Source organism: Rhinolophus sinicus, linkage group LG10, assembly GCF_036562045.2.
Source record: "Rhinolophus sinicus isolate RSC01 linkage group LG10, ASM3656204v1, whole genome shotgun sequence".
NCBI lineage: Eukaryota > Metazoa > Chordata > Mammalia > Chiroptera > Rhinolophidae > Rhinolophus > Rhinolophus sinicus.
In genome coordinates, this window is record NC_133759.1 from 59,776,841 (window position 1) to 59,790,630 (window position 13,790).

Below are 13,790 nucleotides of genomic sequence, written 5' to 3' on the forward strand. Positions count from 1 at the left end.
GGACTGAAGATAAAAATTCGGCACAATAAGGATAGATAGCACTTTTGAGGAGTTGTTCTGTAAAGGGGAACAGAGAAATGGGGTGGTAGTTGGAGAGGAAAATGGAATCAAAAGAGTTTGTTTTATTTTGCTTTGAGATGGGAGAAATAACATGGTATTTGTAATATTCTTGTACAAAATGGGAAAAATCAATACTGTACTAAGGGAAGGGGAGAGATGTGGGAGCCATATTCTTGAATAGGGAAGAAGAGACAGAGTTTAGCGGACAAATGGAGAGGCTGGTCTTAGCTGGAACCACAGAACCTTAAACGAGCTGGGAGGCAGATTATATGGCCAAGAAGCAGGTACCTCTGGTGGTGGGAGCTGGTGGATGTTCTCTCTGCTTCTTTTCCTTAGTGAAATAGGAGGCAAGATCGTTGAGAGAGAGAATAGGGTGGAGGTGTTAGAGGTTGAATGAGCCAAGAGAATGGATGAAATAATCATCTATGAGAGTGGGAAAAAGAGGAATGCAGTACAATTACCAGGGAACATAAATGTCCACTCAAGATTAGAGGGCATGAATTAAAGTGAGACCAGTCAGTAGGGTTATATGTTTTTCTTCAGTCAAGTTCTCGTGCAAATATGGTCCAGTACCAGACCAGGACAAAACCAGGACTGAGGTTTTGCCAGAAAAGCATTGTGGAGCGATGAAGAGAGAAGAAGACTTGAAAATACATGGTAGGGAGTAATTATAACAAAAGGCCCTGATGTTTAAGCTAGGCAGCAAGGGGTATGCAGACAGAAAGGGGTGAATGAAGGTCAGTGAAAAGGTAGTGGAATGGGTCCAGGAGTGTTGGCCATCATTGAAGTCAGAGCTGGGGGAAGTGAGCAGGGAGGCCTCAGTGGGCAAGGGCTGCTGCAGTTAGTGAAGACCAGGCTGGGGATATAGCTGAGAGCATAGAAGGGGGAGGTCTGGCACTCAGTCAATACGTGTTGAAGGTTGAATGAAAGCAAAATCACTGGAGATGATCTGATTCAAGATCTGAAAGGCCAGGATTACGGGAAGATCATTTATGAAAACAGTTATGGAAATTACCAAGAATCAGGGTGGGAAGATTATTGAAAGAGTGATAGTGAGCTAGGAGCTAAACTTTTCAGGGACCAGTACATGACTGCCACAAGGAGCAGAGAGTGGATGGCAGAAACTAAAATCATGAGATTCAGAGCTCTAGGGATTTGGGGGAAGAAGGGAGGAGAATAGTCTGAAAGCGGCAGTGAGAATCAGGAAAAACATCTACCCCACCTCCTGGCCCAGTAATATAACAGGAGTGAGGGAAAAATAAACAAACAAACAAACGAAAAACAGGCATCAGCCATTAACTTTTTCTGGAATTAAGATAAACAGATATTTGACTAGACAATCATCAATACCAGGGTTCAACAAACTTTCTCAGTAAAGGCCAGATAGTAAACATTTTCAGCTTTGTGGGCCATAAGTCTTTGTCGCACCTACTCTACTCTGTCCTTGCAGCTCAAAAAGTAGCTGTAGATAACACATAAATGAACAGGTATAACTGCATTCCAATAAAATCTTATTTACAAAAACAGGCGGCAGACCAGATTAGATCTTCAGGTAGGAATCTGCTAACCCCTGATCAATACCAATGGAAAAGCCCAACTAGGAGGTCTAATGAACAAAAATAGGACATGCTTATCCGAGGACCAAAGATTAAAAAGGATTTAAATTTAGGATCCTGGTTGCAAGCAGAGCAGCCACGTACAGGTATGAAGTTTGTACACTGCACAACCCCAGGGGGCATGACTTGCATCAACTACAACATCAACAACTGCCCCAGATGCTGTGCAGGGCACAGTCTGGATGGCCACGTATGACAGTCCTCCATGAGAGAATAGTAACTGCAAGGATTTAATATCCATTAGTGCCCATCGCACTATGATGAAATAGTGGAGAGGAGATCCCCGCTGGAGAGACTATCCCCGCTATTTCTAGAAAAACAATAACTACTTTTATTGAGCCTCTGCTATGCATCATGCATCATACTTGGCAATACATAAATATTATCTCATATAACCCTCCTAGCAACCCTGTCAGGTATATATATTTCCTGCTTTTACTCTAAGGTCCAGAAAAGCTAAGCAATTTGCCCAAAGTACCCAACTAGTAAATATCTAAACCGAAGTTTGCCTGACTTCCAAGTCTGTATGCTTTCTACTCCACTCTCCTTTCAGATTGGTTACAAGGTTCGTTAATGATGATGACCTAGTAAAACATGTATGAAGAAAATTTCTTCTGGAGACCTAATTAAAAATAATTACATACCTTAAAAGACACTAAAAATATGGCAGACGCACCAACAAGGAAGACGGTTCTTATTATATCAATGTCTTTATGGATTTGGATTCTGTTCAGAAAAGCTCAGACTCAAAAGGTAATTACTGGGAGCATGCAAAATCCATCAACCCATAATTAACATATGACAATTATTCTAATTGCTTCAGACAACATTTCTATGTTTTTAATTGTAGAGCAATTTGCCAATCACATCATTAATTGGCAATTCATATTTTAAATATGTAAAAGACAATGGGTCTTTATTTCCTCTGAGGCAACTGAACACATTAATTGCATTTTTAAAATGAGTTTTCTTCTTTACTTTGACCATAGGACCCCCCTCAGATGGCATTTCTTCAGGCCACAGTGTATTTTCTCTGGGTAACTTAATCTTATGTTAGTGCTTTAATACATTTTCCTAACAATTCATTTAGACCAGATCCTTGTTTCTTTCTAGAAACCCTGAGCAGGGCTCCTGTTGACTTCAAAGGGGAAAGAGTGGGTGCAGGGAAAACTAGGAATCTGGTTCCTGGTTCAAAAATCATCCACACACTATAAAAACTCACTGGTGTCTTCCTGTGTGTTAAAGGCCAATTAATATATGTGAGTGAAGCCTTTGTACAAAACACCCTGGCAACTCATGAACTTGCTGGAAAGCCCAGCAGCTGATGGGAAAAAAAGTTTAGTCGACCCAGTTCTCATACAGACTCCCCATTTGCTCATAGAGAGGGAAGGAGAAGAGTAAGAATTGCCCTCAAAAGGCAGAAAGGCAATAAAGACAACCATTGACTCTCTCTCTCTCTCTCTCTCTCTCTCTCTCTCTCTCTCTCTCTCCATTCTCCCTCTCTTTCTTTCCTCCAGTTCTGTCAACACGCATTTATAGCCCACCATGGGCCAAACTCTGGGTTAATACCGAAGATTGAAACAGAATTCATCACTCCAGCTCACATAGCCACCCCAGCTGTAAGGGTCATTTTCCTCCGGGATGTTTGGGAAGGAGGTGGTGTGCCTGGACACTGCAGCTGAGGCCGCCTGACTCAGCAGCTCTGTGCTGCAGAATCTTCCCTCTGGGCTGTTGTCTGTCACGTGGAGCTCCAGGCTTCCGCTCCATCAGGGGCTGCAGCTTCTCTGCGTGGTGGGGAGCCTGAGTGGAGGGGAGCACGAGGGGCAAGATGTCTTTCCCTTGTCCCTTGTTTCCACCACCAAAACCATGACCATCACCACCGCTCCCACCTCATAAAGCTGTACTAGGCTGTGAAAATTAGGCGTCTGATGGAAATTGGAAGACAAAACTTATAATGTCAAACTCTTCATAACTGTTTACACAACCATTCCTCATAGATAAGGTGGAAGCACAGAAAGTTACACCTTCACAAAAGTTTCTAGCCTGGCCTGTTTGTCAGATTTCCGGGTACCCTCTGCCTAAGACCATCTCCTTCTCCAAACACGCCCTTTGGTCTTGATCTTGTAAAGGAGCTCAATTCTGGTGCATATTCTCTGGGGGCATGCAGCCTGCACATAGGGTTTTTCTCTCCCCAGGTGATTTTAATGCATACGTAAGGTTGAGAACCACGGTCCTAGGGTGGATCCTACCCCTCAGTCAGTCCACAGGTTTGGGTTCGGGTGGAGATGCAGGTCCCACAGCTTGAATCCTTTAGTCTCCACCAGAATTTGCACATTGAAGGCCCACCCACATGCTAGCTCAGGACAGCAGATGTATTTTGTTTGGCCCACATACAGTTTTAAAAGAATTGAATTACTTGCCAACATTTATTAATGGGAATATATTACATAAAAATTTTGGATATTTGGCTTCTTTTGGAAAATAGGAATATTTGGTCGTTGTCTGTCTGCATTCCTGTGTGACCACAATTGGCTGGAGAGGAGAAGCTGTCCCTTTTGGGGCAGGTATGCTCCCTGGATGTCACAGTCCTCACACCAATCCTGCCTTACCTTCCTAGTCCATGTGGCTCTGACTAACGGGGGGAGGGGCAAAGGAGTGGGGAGAAACCCTGCCTCCCTTTGTGATATCTCCCCCAGGAAGTGCAAAGCAAGGACTACAACAGTCATCCACAGGATAAGGGTGGAAATAAACACACACAGATTCCTGGATTCACAGGAAAATAGGAAAGAAAACTCTCTTTCCATACCCGGCTTTCTGCACAGGCTCCTGCCTACAATGGGAGAGCACTGAATATTATTCTTGAAGAGTGGTATAAGTTTGAGGCCCACCTCATGCTCATCCTTACCTCCACCTCCATTTCTTTGTTCAACCTAAGGCTTGGTTTGCATAGGCAAAAAAACAGCAACAAAGAACACCCCCAGACTCTCTACCCATTCAAAGACACATAGTTGCAATTTATTGATGCTTTAGGCCAGGTCAGGCTGCCAGGCCAGATGGCCCCACACCTGTCTTTCTGAGGCAGTATTTCTCAATGTGCGGCTCATACACCTTGTGACAGATCCCTGTGCCCCACCCCAGACTTACTGAATCTGATCTCTGGAGGTGGGGCCGGGATCTACGTTTGCCAAGTGACATTTTTGTTTAATAATAGTAATAATAATGGCAGCAGCTAATCGCAGAACTTACTATGATTTATGGGTATTGTCTCATTTAATTTTCACAGAAATCCTTAGAATGGGTAGTAGTAGCCCTACTTTATAAACAAAGAAACTGCAGCACAGAGAAGTTAAGGTCACACAGCTAGGAAGCAGCAGAGCTGGGGTTCTGATCCTCTGCTCTAGTTGGTAAACCACTGCTCTGAGCAGGTGGCAGGCAAGAGGAAGATTCATGAGCCCCAGGCGAACCCTGTCAAGGAGGATGGGTAGCATTCTGTCCATTACAATGAGCAAACATTGACCTTGCTTTTTGAAATGTGAAATGTTTAGCATAGAGTTAGGCCAAAGTATATTGCCCATAACATATGGTAGTACATGATTAGATGAGGAAAATATCCTGTGTCCATTCGATGTAGTCTCTGTTCCAGCAGTCCCTCAGAAGTCATTTTTCCCCCTTACTCTAGCTTCCCTGCCCTTCTCCAGGTCTTTGTACTGTGACTTAGCATGTGCTGTTCCCTCTATCTGAATGCTCTTCTCTTAGACCAGGAGCTAGCACAGGCTAGAAAACAAGTATTTTAGAGTCAGGGCACAATAAGATCCTGTTGCAGCTGCTCCTCTCTGTCACAGCAGCACGAAAGGAGCAGCATGCAATGTGAAAGCGAGTGGGCATTGCGTTGTGCCAATAAACCTTGATGGACCCTACAACTTAAATTTCGTATTGTTTGTATGGGCCACAAACTATTTTCTACTTTAGATTTTATTTCAACCATTTGAAAATGTAAGACCCATTCTTAGCTGGCAGGCCGCACAAAAACTGATGTCAGGTGGGATTGGTGATGGGCCATCGATTGCCACCGTCTGTCTTAGATCTTCTCAGGGGAGCGCTATCTTGTGCCTCAAACATGGCTCAGCTCTGGCTTCTCAGGGGCCTTTTCAGACTCTAGCTGAAGTTGCCCCTTTCCTCCTCCTGTTCCTCTCTCTCCCATCACCTTTTAAAATTACTCAATAATGCTTATTACTATTCTAAGATTTTCTTGTTCATCCATTAGTTTATTTGCGTATTGCATATCTTCTTCCTCTGTTAGAATATAGGTTCCACACGACAGCAGAGAGCTTGTCAGTTTTCTTCTTTGCTGTTTCTTCAGAGCCTAAACAGTAAATGTCGTGTCAGAGGTTGAGTACTTGGGTAAATGACTAGACAAAATTCTTCAGTACTACAACTTATAATTCCTTGTATAGATTGGTCTCTAGCAAGCCTTTCATTATATTTAGCTCAGGGCCTACAAAGATGAAGTATTACCCAGCCACAGCCCACAAGAGTTATAGGTCTTAGGGAAAAAACAAAACGAAACAAAACAAAAAACCCAACAACAACCTGACTTGTCTTGTCTAGAATAGAATAGAATAGAATTTCCTAAATACCAAGGGCTTGGATGAAATATGAATTAATATGGTCATAATCGAATAATGTAGAGAATTCTTAGGGCTAGGTATAATTACTATTTAGATAGCAAAAATTTCATTTTGGGCTAAACTGAGGGTTTCTACATTTCCTTATGAAAAGCTTAAACACCCAGGGCTCATTATGTGCTCTTATGTAAATAAATAAGACATCAAAGCAGCTCTTAAATGCTGTACAACGTCAGGGTGTGACGAAAACTGACTCCTAACAGACTGGCACTAGCATACTCGTATACATGAAAGGACAAGCTTGGGCTGTTAAAGCTTGGTGAGCAGTAGCCACGGGCCCTACAATCACAGGAGAAGTTCCCCCTCAAGCCCTCAGGTCAGCCAAGGGCACAGATGGGGCCCCTACTTCATGGAAGGAAGCTTTCCTTAAACCACACTGAAGAGAGAGCAGCATTCTCTTTCATTCCCACTGAGGACATTGGGGACATTGGGAGGGGCTTCTGTCCTCCACTTGCAGATTGAAGGTTGGATGAGACTGGATCTCAGTATTGGAAGATGTGTGGCCCCATGAACACTAAACACCTGATTGATTCCCTGAACAGTCACGACGTCCCAGGTGGTGTTATTCCCATGTGGACTTGACCATACCAAATTCTCAGGCTGAGGGGAGTTTAGTAAAGAAAAATGATAGCCATGGTTTTACCCTAGAGGCCTGAATCCTGAGGCAGAGTGACGGATGCTGTGTGCTTTGCGTGTCTATTTCAGACAACAAAGTCCCAAAGGATCCTGTGAGCACTGGGGCAAAAGCAGCAATGCCTGAATGCAAGGTTCCAAAGTGAGGATCTGCTTCTCTCTCTGACAGAGAGCACAGCTTTCTTCAAAGCATTAACTCTGTTTCATCCATCACATTAATTGAACTCATTAAAATGAGTCAAGGATCACTTTCTTGTTTTTCAGCACCTGGAGCTTTAATTGAGCTCCTACGGAGCATTTATTACATACAAGGCAATAGGCTGATGGACGAGGGGAATGGGTGGGAAGTGGGATACAAAGATGAAGACCGCAGGGTCCTATTGTGCTGGAGTTTCCAAACTCCACGGGGTCCCACTGTGCTGGAGCAAAAGGATGTGTGTGTTGGACAATGTATTTTGATTTTTAGATACTCTGAATTGGGGATTTTTAAAATTTAATTTCCATCATCATTGGGGGAAAAAAAAGTAAGCTACTTTTACTGGTTACCAATGACTTACTTACTGAGTGTGTAATTTGGGTCTTACCTCATTTAATTCTCTCAGGCAACCAACAAAGTGGGTTCTATTTTGCCCCATTTCATAGAGAAGGCAGCCAAGGATCAGAGATGTTAAAGAAATATGTGTTACTTCATATGGCTGGTAAAAATGGCAAAGCTGGGGATTAAATTGGAGTTGCTCTAAAGTCCAAATACTTGCCCACTAACCCTCTTCTGACAGGGCCTCTTCTGCCCTCTTAGGTTGGCCTATTGCTTAGGGACAGAATGAAGGTCTTTACTCACTGTGATTAGAAGGGCCTTCCCGGATGGATCTTTTTCCCTAACCCTTACCTCACAGTCTTACTTCTGAGCCTGTGACTTTTTACCATTAGAGATTCATTCCTTTGGGGGAAATATAGATTTCTTGATAAATTGTAAATGCCTCCTCAGAGAAACAATATGCCTTTATCCTTCATGAACAGTTCAGTGTCATATTGATAAAGGAGAGCATAGGAAGGATGGTCCAGGAGGTGGGCACAGTTTAAGATGCCCTTCAAAGGAGTCCTTCATAAAGCTTGCAGCTTTGGGTTTCTGGTACATCTGGCTGTAGGAAAGGGGAGGGGAGTGTGAACAGAGGAGATGAGCCTTTTCCTTCTTCACAATTGGGCTTCAGGCCACCACCAATATGTGTTCTCCTCTTCTGCCTGGGCATGCAGCTATGCCACATTTCTGCCTCCTTTAGAATTGGTGTGGTCTCACTGAGTTCAGGCCAAGAACATGAGAAATGGAATGAGCCTAAGATGGAGGAGGTTGGGTCCCTAAGTAAGTCACCGCCACCCACAATAAACTGTGATATAAACGAGGATAAACTTAGTATGCAAAGCCACTAAGCTTTGAAGTCTGTTTATTTGTTATATCAGATAGCTTACCTTGCTACCTGCTCTATGCTTTCCCTGTTGTTTTGCCTCAACTTGCCAACCTTTTGCTGCTATTGTTGTAAGCCATATGGAAACACATGGTTATTTATAACATGACAGATTGGGTTGGATTGTGTTCCCCCTACCCCCCAAAATTCATGTCCTTTCCCAAACCTCACAATGTGACCTTATTTAGAAACAGGGTCATTGCAGATGGAATTAAGTTAAGGTGAGGTCATACTAGGGTAGGTTGGACCCTTAATGACTAGTGTCCTTACAAGAAGAGAGCTGACAGAGACACACAGGGAGAACATGTGACAATAGGGACAGAGATTGGAGTGATGCATCTACAAGCCAAGTGGCACCAAGGATTAGCCTCAACAGCAGAAGTTAAGAGAAGTTAAGAGACTATGGTCCTGCCAGCACCTTGATTCCAGGCTTTTAGCCTCCAAAATGGTGAGAGAATAAGCTTGTTGTTTTGAGCCACCAAGTTGGTGGTCTTCTGTTATGGCAGCCCCAGGAAACTAATATATGAGGGAGTCAGCCACTATCACTTCCATTTGGTGGAGACTCTCAGGCTGTCAGGGATGGGAAAGCTTTGTAGCGAGAAAAAGGGAAGGCTTCAGGTATGCTCTGATTGGAGGCTATTGCATGGGAAGCTAGAGTTTGGCTAGCTAGAGGCAGGGCGTCTCACGTGATTGGATTGGGGCATATTTTGCTTTCTCATATTATTAATAGTTCTTAGCTGGAAGTGGGGGCAAAATATAGAGCTGTAGGTAATCATTGACTGAAACTTAACTGTTCTGGGCCAATGACTGCAGAGGCTGTGGTTTGGCTTCCCAGGGTGGCTGCTGCAGACACTGTCAGAATTCGATTGACATGTATGGTCTTGACATTGTCCGTTTGTATATTCTGTCTCTCAGTCAAAACACTTCAGGGCCAGCATCCTTTGAAAAGAATCACTGATGCCCACTAGTACCCCCAAGGCATCTCACTGATGTCTTTCACCCTCCTGTGTCTTCTGAATCTTTCATAATTTTATGCCTTTTCCCTCCTCCACTCTCTCTCCTCCCCCTTCTTTCACTCTATCCCCTTCTCCTCCTCTTCCTCCTTCTTTTTCTTCATGCTTTTTGTATTTTCTTTATTCCTAGAATGTGAGTTCTTTAGGGACAGTACCCTTACTAAGAAACCATCAAAAAGAATAAAAATGATAATAATAGCTAACATCTACTGAGTACTCATGAGTACTCATAAGGTGCCAGAAATGTTCATTGCCCATTTAATCCTTTCAACAACCCTATGAGTTAAATATTATTAGCTCTGGTTTGCAGATTAGAAAAAAGCTCAGAGCAATTAGGCAATTTGCTAGAAAGTGGAAGAGCCAGGATTTGTACCCAGGAGGGCACTCTTTCAAGTCCGTGCTTTCTTCACAGTGCCTTCTAATAATTTTCTCTTTATAAAACTAGAATTGCCTTATTGTTGTATTATCTTCTACTCTTATTAAATTTATTTTTTATACCTGAAAAGCCTTTTCAACACTCTTCTTATAAAAAAGAAAGGTAGTTTGTTTTTTATGATACAAAATGGTTAAAATTGGAAGAGATGCTGTTAAATGCATTTTGGAAGAAAATTTGTATATTTAAAGAGGGGGTTTTAATTTCTAAAAGCTGATACTATGTAACCTTGGAGCAGAGAGCTGATAAAGACCAATTTAACGGTAAGCTCTTTAACTATTTGGTTATTACAGATTTAAATTTTGATTGAGTCAGCAAAATAAACTATTAAGTCACAATGAAAATCGAAGTGAAGTGGGTTTCTGTGTGACTCGTGGGCTCATGAGCTGGAGTTTGACAGAAAACAGGTGTTTTATTGGAATCCAATTAGAAAGATTGGTTCACTACAGCCCCAAATTGATTACTCATAATTCCTATCATAAATGCTACAGTGTAATGCCCACAGTCTGCCTCCTAAGGAACACGTTCATAGATTTTACATATGTACATTTTCAAAAAATTTTAGATGTCCTTAAAAAAAAAATTCTAGGCCCCCTGCGAACATTGTTTCACTCTAGAGAATGTAAAATTAAATGTGGTTACCTTTGGCAAGAAGAACCTACTAAACATGTTTATTCATTAATATAACAAAAACTATTGAGTTCCTGTCATGGGTCAAGCACCGTGCTAGGCACACAGAGCTACAAAATGAGTCATACTCCAGAACACAACAGTCTTGGAGAAAAGATCGGGCACCTATCAAAGTACCTAGGAAATGATTTGTGTTATTTAAAAGATGTCGTCAAATTCTTTGATCCTCTTCCCATGGAATAATGGGGTCCACTTCTTCCCTCGAATCTAGTGCGTTACTGCTCTGCACAATAAAGTAAGCAGGAGAAATAACGGTATGCCAGGTCCAGGCCTGCCTTTGAAGGGACTGGCAGCTTCTCTTTAGTGTACAGTAGCCCTCGGCTGCCATGTAAAACACTCGACTATCCTGAGATCCCAGCTAGGCATGTGGAAAAACTGTGGAAAGAGTGAGCAAGAGAAATACTCCAGTCAAATTAGCCCAGGATCCAGAAATCATGCAATAAAGAAATGCCATCCCGTCTGTGCTCTGACTAAATTTTTGACCCGGAGAATCATGAAATATAATAAATTGTAGCTTCAAGCAACTAAGGTTTGGCATAGTTTGTCCTATAGCAATAGATAACTAGAGCATGCTTAGTGTTAATAGACAGGGATAAGCAAGGGCCATGAAAAATCAGAAGGAAAATTGATTTCTAGCCTTAATGATGGTGGAGGAAACAGGCAAGGTTTCAAGGAAGTGGTGACATTTGAGTTGAGTTTGGAAAACTTTAGGATTACAAAATTCAGAGATGAGATAACATTACAGGAAAGAAAATAATGTGGGTAAAGGTACAGAGGTGAGACTGTGTCTCATGCATGTGGGGTAGACTGAGAGCTCCGTTTTGGTGGAAGAAAATGGGTTGCAAAAGAGAATGGTGGTGACATGAACAAAAGAAAGCCTGGAACCAAGTGCTACATCAGTGAGGCCTTGAAAGCCAAGTGGAGGCGTTAGAGTCAATGAACTGGGCAAAGAGGCGCCATCCATTACTTTGAACAGAGAAGTTATATAGTTAATCTTGTGCCTTGAAGGAAATTAATCCAGTGGGAGTGAGTGTAAGGAAGGCGGTCAAGCACTTGGAGAGCTGGAGGGTCATCCTGACATCTCTCTGGGGTAGTGGTGCAGTACTAGAAGAATTGGACTGACAGGCAGAATAATGGCCCCCAGCAATGTCCACATCCTAATCCCTGGAATCCGTGAATATGCTACTTTATGTGGCAAAAAGGACTTTGCAGATCCATTGACTGTATGGACTTGGAGATGGGAAGTTGATCCTGGATTATCCAGATGGGCACAACTTAATTGCATGCATCCTTAACATGGAGAACCTTTCCCAGTTGTGGTCAGAGAGCGATGTGACCACGAGAGAAAAATCAGAGCTGCAACATGACAAGGACTTGACCTGCCATTGCTTTGAAGATAGAGGAAGAGGGTGATGAGCCAAGGAATGCAGTGTTGTTAGGCCCTCTGTTTACAGTCAACAAAAAAACCTGGAACTTCTGGTTCTAAAACTGAAGAACTGAATTTCCCCAAACCCTGAAAGATCAAGGAAATAAATACTCCCCTAGAACCTCCAGGAAGGAATACGGCTCTGCCAGCACCATAGTTTTAGCTTGGTGAGACTCATGTCAGGCTTCTGATCTCTAGAACTGCAAGATGATAAATTTGTGTTATTTTAATAAGCTGCTAAACTTACGGCAACAATAGAAAACGAGTACAGAGATCAGTGAGTGACTGAGTTTTACTGAGCAGCACTGCTCAGGGCGTTAGAAACCAACGGTGGACAGGTCTCTCCTGAGCTTCATCTTTCTTTGGGCCATGGTTCTATTTTCATGCTTGTGGAGACAGAGCCAGGAGTGCAGTTTCCAGGCTCTCGGCCTCACGTGGAAAGGTGCTGGTTCGGGTAGTAAATGGCCATCAACTGTGATTGGATGGCCATTATCTGTTGCTAGTTGGCCATCAGCTGTAACCAGTGAGCCATTGGTCACTAATATAACTGCCATGGCATGGTGTGGTGTGGCATGGCGGAGTGTGGGTTATGGATTGCAGAGAGGCGGATTGCAGCTAGCAAGTGAGGTTGGGTGGCAGAGACAAGTGGACGGCAAGTTGTGGATTGTGTGGCTCCTGCCTCCTGTGACTCCAACCCAGCCGCCCGTGAGACTATAGTGGTATGACTCCCCTACCTATGGCTCCGTGGGTGTTCCTTTTTGGCCTCACCATGTCCTGTATTCTTATGTGGGGAGTGGGAGCTGAGACCCCGCATGACACCCTGCATGACAGTGCTACATGGAAACATTGGCTGTTTGTCCTGGTATGGACCCTACCCAGCTGGGTGGCCTTGATCAAGTTACCTAACTTCTCTGAGCTTTAGTTTCCTCGTCTATTAAATGAGGGGATTGAGCAAGAACAGTGGTTCTAAACTTTAGTATTGTTTTCACCATGACATGCTTTACAGAGAATATTCCCATCTGCCAGGCATTGATGGGCATAATTTAGGTTTGTGGAAGTTTCCAATGTTCTAGCTATAGCATTTTATCTCTCCCCATCAAGAAATCATTTTAGAATATAAGTGATATTTTGACAGGGATAGCCTTATCTTTACTCTAATTTATTGAGCTTAGATGCAGACTTTGAAAATTTATGTATATATGTCCTAATATTTTACAAAGGAGACACAGAATTTCATTAACATAATGCATGCCAAGAAATATATCATATCTTATAAATATCAGCCGTGAATTATTCCTATTAGTGTCACAATACTCATGGTGGTAGGAACGATGAACTAGATGTGGGTAACATTCTTCCTAGTACTGAAGTTGAGCAGTTTTAAGAATTGGAGAACGGCCTGAAGTAGTTGAGGGTGAACCAGTTGCAGCAAAGAAGGGGGAAAGAAGGTGAGGGGCAAAAAATTTTCTAAACCTTAAAAAAACACACACACAAAAAACCAGTCTCTCCTGTGACCCCACTCCCTGACCACACAGGCTTAACAAACGCTTAATTTGATAATGTGTTCTTATACTTGTAATTATTTCATTAAGAAATGACACCCAAAACTCTCTCCTAACTTTGTGGCGGAAGGGCCAAGGATCTCCTAGTAATTCTTAATGAACTTCCTATTGAGTAAGAGCCGAAATGGGTAACAGGAAACCCATTAATATCGACAACCGGTCCACCTGAGTTGCATTCATTCCATTTAATGACCCAGGAGCAGTTTCATTTC